The sequence below is a fragment of the Salvelinus sp. IW2-2015 genome, unplaced genomic scaffold (genome assembly GCF_002910315.2).
Source record: "Salvelinus sp. IW2-2015 unplaced genomic scaffold, ASM291031v2 Un_scaffold8340, whole genome shotgun sequence".
Lineage (NCBI taxonomy): Eukaryota > Metazoa > Chordata > Actinopteri > Salmoniformes > Salmonidae > Salvelinus > Salvelinus sp. IW2-2015.
In genome coordinates, this window is record NW_019949600.1 from 1,848 (window position 1) to 10,575 (window position 8,728).

Below are 8,728 nucleotides of genomic sequence, written 5' to 3' on the forward strand. Positions count from 1 at the left end.
ACCAGCCAGGCGTGGTGCTGTACTAACCATCACATGCAGAATAGTACACATAACAGCCAAGCATTAAGTGTGGCATACACCATGTTCTCCATGTTAGAATAAGAACCAACACTCGACCCCTTGGCTGAACACACCAATCCGTCAAATAGACAATCAGACCAACCAGCCCAGCCTATGCGACACAGACACAAACCAACCATGTCGAATATAGAACATAGACAACACAGCCCGAGCTTGCAGCTGAACACAAACCCATGTCCAATAAGAATCTAAGAACACAACCAGCACAGCCATGCGAGCAACCTGACACACCAACTGATCCCAACAACTAGAACATACGACAACACAGCACCCGACCTTAGGCGCCTGACAACCACATGTCAAATAGCAAGAGAAACACAGCAGCTTGGCCTGAACAACCACTGCATCCAAAATAACGAAATAGACACACCAGGCCAAACCGCATCGGCTTGAATCACCATGTTCAATCACGAGAATAGATCAACGCAGGCCGCTGGCTGACAACCATCCTCACAAAATAGAATAGATAAGACCCTCAAACCAGCCACCACGCTGGCTGAAACACCATGTCAACTAAGAATAAAGACCAACCCCCAGCCCGCTTGGCTGACAACCATGTCAATAGAATAGACAACCAGCCGCTTGGCTAGCAACTCAGAATCTCAGCTACCTAACGACTGCTTTTGCTCTGACTATATTGTCTGGGGAAGGATGAAATAAACAAATGTAACTATTTTATGATCAAACAGTTGTTAATCTTTTTATAGTGTGGCAAGTGTTTGTTAAAGCAATAAGGGCACTCGAAACCTGGGATTATCGTGAATAACACCCTTCCTAAGGATGTTCCTCGTTACGCTCCGCGTCGCGTTTTTAAAACAGACCTATAGTCGGGTGTTATTTGTCACGATAGTCCCTGGGTTCTAATAAAATTATTGCTTAAAGCGAAATCAAGAAGTGCGGATACATTTTCCGACTCTTCTTTTTCAACTCACGTGCCACAATCTCTCTCTCTCGTTTCTTCCCCAGGCAAGGCGTCTCTCTCAGAGCTTGAGATGTGAGTATCATAGAGACAACTAACTGGTTGATTAACTGTAGTCTAACAACAACTCCTATAAACACTCAAAACTTCCTGTTCTCTTACAACCCCATTCACTCAATGTCTATAAGGACACGTTTCCCCTCCACGTCCCCCCTCTCTCTACTCGAGTGTTTTTCTGAAGCTGTCAGTCTGGCTGTATGTGGCAGCCAAGAGCCTATGCCTTTTGGGCTCCCTCTTAATGGAATACAGAGTTGTCAAGCGGTGCTACAGCCGAGCGGGTCCTACAGGAAGTCCTGCAGAGGTTGAGTATCATGATGCATATAGTATGATCAACAGACAAACAACATTATGAAAGTAGGTATGTCACCAGGTATTGACAACTATGTCCACTGGTTAATATGTGTGGTTTACGTCCCGTGGCCCTGGCTCCACCCTGGAGCGAGGACTGTGGACAGTGGAGATCTCAGAAGGAGGCTACACGTGGAAAGATAACCGCTAAAGGACTCAGGTAGTGTGTGTGTGTGTTTTAAAGATGTGATGTGTATGTGATGTAATGATGAGGCGGAATGTGTGCGAGTGAGTGTAGATTGTGTGTGTGTTGTTGAGTGTGTTGGTGTGTGTGTGAGTTGTGTATGTGTGTGTGTGTGTGTGTGTGTGTGTGTGTGTGTTTGTAATTGTGAGTGTGTTGTTGTGTGTGTTGATACTGCTCTTCTTACCCGTGTGGTTAATGGCAGCTGTGTGGGGTTAATACTCTGGTGTGTTAGGTGCTGAATCTATGGCCGGCGCTGCTCTAAAGTATGTGTGTAAATGCCCACTCCTAGCGTGTTCTGCGGTGTGGCAGCTGGGTAGGGACAAGAGACTGGACACGATATCCTCTCAGTTGAGGAGCGAATCTGAACACACTACTACAGGTAATAAAACACACCACACCAGCACTCCTCGCCTCCAATAACACGTACCCTGTCATTATACCTAGCCTTTCTCATCCCTGTCCTTTTCTCAACAACAAGTATCTGATCACAGGAATTTGAAGTTGAGTGCAGTGGGTTGATTGGTTTGTGTGGCAGCAGCTACTGAGAGAAGAGGAATCAATTTCCCGGTAAGATCCTTTTGAGAAAGTGTCATTTCTAACCCGCCCAATGTTTCTACTTCCCTCGAGAATATTGGAAGAGTCAACGTAAAATGGCCGAATCCGGGAAGCATGATTTCTGATCTGGTTTGTTAATATAGAAATCCCCCTCTCTGAGCTCGTTCCGTCATCGCCGTACCATCTAATACTTCTATTGGCCCCTCCCATTTTCACCACCTCACCCGCTGAGTACTTAAGGAAGGTTGTCTTCGCTGCGGTTCAGATGGACCATGGCGCACGATGGTCCGTGATTACACCCTCCAAGGGACCTGGATCCCTGCTCGATGTTTCTCAGCCAGAACCCTAGCCCTCGTATTTCTACATGAGATCCAATAGGAACCAGTATTTTTAAATGAGTTCCAATAGGAACCAGTTTTTCCACTCATAGTACTGGGTGTATTACATATGTTGGTATGTATTTACAGTATCTGCTGACTAGTTTGCAATGGTACACACCACAGAGGTATAGATATGTACCAGTAGATTATAGATAATATATACACCTATATTTCTAATAAGAGTTAGTGGGTTTATATCCATGCCTTAACATGGACGAGCCACAATTCAGCTCAGTCCRGAATAGTCCCCCCTACCTMATTTCTSTMYCTCTGTTGCGCCCTCTCTCGCTCTACCTTTCTTTCCATCCTAACTTCATCTTCRCTTAGTGGTCTCACCCTCTCGCCATTTTCCTTACATGGGAAAGAGTCCAAGTGTTTTCTCTGTATCCCATCATGCCTCTGTAACAGAGTTGATCACATTAATCATACGATAATTATGTTTGTTTCATGTGCATGCAGTGGGTGTGTTTGGACGGACTTCAGGGAGTTAAAATAATGAATGGATCATTTGACTAATATGTCATACGTGACTTTCAGAAATGACGGTTGGACAATGAATGCGAGTGACTTTGTTTTTGGATTATGAGAATATTTGATTTCCTAACTAATCTGATGTTTTTATTTTTGCATTTGCTGTAAGAATAACTTAAGTTAGTTTTGAGTACTGTATGACTTCTACTTGTGGTGTGGGTCAGTGCCAAGAAGCAAGGTTTGACAGATGGAGAGTTTTGGATTAACTACAGAATAAAACGGAACAAGAAGCAAGGACAGATAGATGAAGAGTTTTGTGATTTGGATTAAATACAGAATAAAACCGATCAAGAAGCATGTTTGCAAATCTTGTTTTATTTATTTTGAAGTCCTGATGCATGTTTACAGACCTTTGTCATTTGCACACTCTTTTGCAACCACGAATCATAGTAGGCCAACACATTTGAATTTAGAACATGTTGCCAGTGCCAAGAAGCAAATTCTCCATTCAACCATTATATTTGGCTATACTGAAACGATGCTTATCAAACATAATATCAATGTATACATTTTACATTTACAATCAATCATCTATCTGTATATATTTTGAAATATGAAGACAATATCTCAAGATCGGGGTTAGGGAATATTGTTCAGGGCTAGGCTAATACATGTTAAGTGGGGGCAATGAGATGGGGCGGGTCACATGCTGCACGGACGGCATATGAGGCCCGCCCTGCCCTTCAGGTAGCGATGACGTCATCGAGGGCCACATGGGATAGCCAATGGGAGGTAGCAATTGGGCCTGGGGGCCGTAGTGATGGTGGTGGACGGAGTTTCCTCTTGGTTTGACCGCTGACCTCACAACAACATCCTGGATGAAGTCAACATCAAGATGAAAACAAAGTAACAAATATAAGATGTTAAGAATTCCAAAAAGGCATGATCTTTGGTATGTGGGTGACAGGAACCATAAGACTGCTGAACAATTAATCCTCAAATGGCAATCGGGACTATTTACATTGACCCCGCCCCCCCACCTTTGTTTTTACAACTGTGCTAGTGCACTGTTATATATTTATGGCATAGTCACTTTAACCTCCCCCCCTACCTAGCATGTACAAATGGACCTCTTGCTAACCTGTACCCGGCACCATTGACTCGTACCGGGCGCGGATTGCGGCGGTACCAGGCCCCTTTAAATAGCGCTCAGTTATTGATTTTATTCTGTTACTTTTTATTTATTTAGTAAAATATTTTCTTAAGGTCTATTTCTTGAACTATATTGTTGGTTAAGGGGCTTGTAGAGTAAGAATTTCACTTGTAAGGTCTAGCAACTGTGTATTCAGGCGCTTGTGACAAATAGCGATTTGACATAAATGATGTGGGTGATGTGTGATACTGACCTGTCCTGGGTTAGGTGGTGACAGGCTGTGGGAGGTATTGGCTTTCAGGCATCATGTTGTGCATTATGATCTGAATGGCATCTGAGCATTCTGGCATCAACGATCGAGCTGCCACCATGTCTAACACACACATCACATACTGAAAATAAACATTATGAGTATAGCAACACAACAGCACCAGTAGCTGCATTTGTGTGTGTGTTTACCTTCTTGTGATGCTCGCGCAGACCGTGGTGCAGGGTAAAGGCTGAGGAGGGGGTATCTGTTGTATGAGGGGCTGTTTTGCTGTGGTAACTCTGTATGAAGGTAGTAAGGCTGCTGGGGCAACTTACATGACGCAAGAGAGAAATAGCATTCAGCTGTCTGTGTGTGAAGAGAGAAACGAGAAAAGGAGAAGGCAAGCAGGAAGATAGATGGAGAGGAGAAGAACAGAGGGAGAGAGAGAAGGATTTGTTGTCTCACCATTGCTGAATGATGCGTGGGGGCTGTGGCGGGGGTGGAGGCGGGGGGGTGCAAAGGGGCAGGCTGTAGATATGGATGGGGGCCGAGTCGGAAGGCAGAGGATCAGGAAGGAGGGAGGAGGTCTGGCGGTACCGTCTCCCTGTCCGCACCGCAGGGTGTGAGGTCTGGCTAGGTCCTCCAACATGTGCTGCTCCTGCAGGTACACGTGCATCACAGCCTTACCATGTGAAGTTGATGATAATGATGGTGAAATAAATATCTTAATAATAATGATGTCATATGAGCCCTCAGTCTTTGCAGGCAGGTCCTTTTTTCGTCTAAGCACACTGTGGCAGCGCATACCACCTGCCCATCCAAAACTCCCCGTGGCCAATCAGAAATAGGAATAAGAAGTAACGTCAGAAAACTAGCACATAGCAAAAAGGAAGCAAATCAGGGGTTGCTTGTACTTCAAGCGCTTCATTAGCAAGTATTTTGTTTTCAAGACATTTTGTAGTCTTAGCTGGTGGATAGGGCAGATTCTGCTCTGGCCGGTCCAGTTTTTGTTTTTTTTTGTTGTCCCTCTTCATTCTCCAAGTCTCTGTGGCATGAAGACAAGCAGGAGGTGAGTAGTCAGTAGTCAAGCAAGAGGCTGTGGGGCAGCCAGAACTGCACATCAGAAAAAAGATGTTCTCTTTTTACTACTCTTTGTTACACTCATAAGTTAAACATGGCATTTCTGTCTATCGAAGTAAATGAATCGGCAGATGATTATTTGATATCAAAAACTTTAAAAACTGCCAATCAATGAATAATCAATGACCTTCTCGCAGCAGCCTGAGTTTGAGTCTGGTCATCTGGTCAATGCATGGGATCAGTCATTAATGAGAGTAGGCAGTGTTGTCTCCACACTGTGAAGGTTGTACACACACACACAACACCACACACACAGCACACACACACCAGCACCACCACACACACCACAACACACACACACACACACAGCAACACACACACACACCACACCGCACACACACACACCACACACACACACAACACGAGCAGCAATAGTGACTGAGGGTCACCGCTGTAGCACACCCCGCAATCTCCTGTCCACTCAATTTACCTTGTAGCTCTTTAGCGGCGTATGTCGCCACCTATCGATCAGCTCTCAGTTTCTACGGCCAAACTGAGACCACTAACGCTGGTCTACTAGGGACAACAATGTTTGTCAACGCAAGCCACGCCTACTGTTTTGGTTACCGTTCCTGGTTTTGTTCTTGATCTAGGTTACTGTTACGCATCTGAGGCTGACCACAAACAGTGTATTTCTCTTGAACAACAACCCAGTCAGGCAAATTAAAGAAATATAAAGTAAGGTCATGAAATTGGATTGGGAGAGAATAGAAAGTAATATAATGCAGTCAACACACCAGAAAGTTAGAAATTGGTATAGAACTTTGGTGGTCATTCATCAATACAGATTGGCGGGCAGGATCTGGAATGAGAAGCTCTGTGCTGAAAATGTAAATAATTCGGATGTCTTTATTGGAAGGATTGGAGGTCTAGAACAGCGACCCATACCCTAAACATACCAGGGTGACAAAAAAATGATGTTAATCAAGCCAAGGCTGCTCTTCAGTTAAAACGATAGATCATTACATGTTGGTTAGGCGCTTCTAATAATCAATACAGTTCACCTTAATAGCTTAAAATAAATATGCTATAGGTCAGGGGATTCAAAAACTCTTACCTCATGAAGGTTATATCCTGATAAATTAATTAAACCCAATTGGTGGACGCTAGGTCTAAATCAGTGCCTGGAATTGGAGGGACAATGAAAAAAAGTCAGTGGAATGGGCTTCTTGAGGTCGCAGCATTGGTTTTGAAGGGGCTATAGGTTAATATAGAGCGCGTGGTTGTGTCCATTTGGGCTCACTCTGGTCTATCGGCTGTAGTTACAATAGTAGCCCAGAGACCAGATGACAATCAAAGGTTGTGTTCACACGGCAGCCCAATTCTGATCAAACATTTAACTGGGGAGAGGCGGCTGGTTTCGCGGTGGCGCGAATGCACCACCAACAAATAAAACCGATGCATGCCGACTTCGTGGGCACTTCAATGTCATCGGTTTTGGCATTTTCAAAACCAAACAATAAATAGACTAGTCCCCAGGTCCAGAAACCGAGCTGGGAAAACCGCACAGTATTAAAAATAGAGCCATGACTACATGGAACTCTCTGTCCAGCCGACAGGTAACTCAAGTGGTTGAAAAAACAGATAAAAAGAACACCTTACTGGCACAAAGTGGACTGAGAAGAGACACAGACATTTTAATATATAATATTTGTACTGTGATTTGCAGCTGTACTTTGTATTAGTCCCTAAATTATTTGTGTATGGTACTGGATATGTAGGCTATGTGTGACGTTTTAAGATGTATTCAAGTCTTTGACTATAATGTTCTGTAGCTAATGTCATGTTTTATGTGGACGCCCCAGGAAGACGTAGCTGATGCTTTTGCAGTGGCTAATGGGGAATCCTAATAAATACCAAGTGTCGATCTTGACAAACAGGAAAATACCTTCCTCCCTACCGTTGTAGGCTATACCCAGTATAGGGAATGTAGGGGCGACTTTTTGGTGTTTTGTAACAGATGTCTGCTTTTCGCATTCATGTCATTGGCTGGGCTGCACAGTTTGAATTTATCTGATTGAGTTTTATTTGTCGGTAAAAAAAACAAACATATAATTGTTGTCCCTATTCTTTTTACATAAATAGCCTAGATACAGACACAATTACAGAGATAGACATGAAAAAATGCTCGAACGCTCCAGATGAAGTATGAGGGGGGAGTTTAAGTACAATTCTGCAAGGCTGTTTTGGCGTGGTACAGTAGGCTTATGTTTTAGAAGTTTGGGGCTGCTGGTGAACCATGATGTGCAGGCCATAAATTCAAAAATGACACTGGACTAGCACAGTTAAGGCTAGGTTTCCATCCAAATTGGCGACAGATTTTCATGCAATATGTCAAAAATCTTCATTAAAAACAATTGTCTAGGGCGCTCCCGAGTGGCGGCAGCGGTCTAAGGCATTGGCAGTGCTTGAAGCGTCATTCTAGAACGCTGGGTTGCATCGAGGCTGTGTACAGCTGGCTGGTGACCGGGAGACTCATGAGGCAGAACACAATTGGCCCAGCGTGTCCGGGTGTGCTGGCTGGGATTTCCTTGTTCGCATCAACTCTAGAGACACTGCCTTGTGGAGGAGAGCCTACAAGCTGAACTTCAGTCACCAGTTGGGACAGTGTTTCGCTCTGACATATTTTGTGTGGCCAGGTTAAGTGAGGCAGTGGGCTTGGGCAGCGGTTTGTGTTTCCAGAGGACGGCATGACTCTCAACCTTTCACCTCTCCCGTGTCGGTAAGGGGAGTTGCAGTGGATGGGACAAGACTGTAACGTACACTTGGGAAAAAAGCGGTAAAAGGTACAACAACAAAAAAAGTATTAATATGACATTTCAGATTTTGCTTTTAGGAAAAGGTTGACACCGGGACATGATAACGGAGAGAGATTTGTAAATTTAGCGCAGACATTTGAGAAAATGTATCGGACATCCATGCTGGCTAATTCAGAACCGCGCCATCAATAAATTAGAGATATTGACGCAAATGAGCCACATTTACATGTCTTTTAAAACAGGCCTAATAAGCAAAAAAATAAATATCTATTTTTAAATATATATCTATATATATTAGCCTATATAAAAAGAAGAAAAGCTTAGGCCTAACCCCAAGAGAGATATAGAGAAAATGCCAGTGGGTAAGCTACATCTGCTATACAGATATAGACATACCAGGAGGCTACTCTATATATTTTTTTAAATCA

General features: G+C 43.8%; 1 long non-coding RNA gene across 1 annotated transcript; it reads right to left on the reverse strand.

The window, feature by feature from the left end:
• Nucleotides 1-3,353: 3,353 nt before the first annotated feature.
• Nucleotides 3,354-4,477, reverse strand: LOC112079527 (uncharacterized). The gene is made up of 2 exons (XR_002895967.2): nt 4,405-4,477; nt 3,354-3,872 (listed from the first exon to the last, which is right to left on the reverse strand). It is a non-coding gene; the product is annotated as an uncharacterized lncRNA (long non-coding RNA).
• Nucleotides 4,478-8,728: the final 4,251 nt, after the last annotated feature.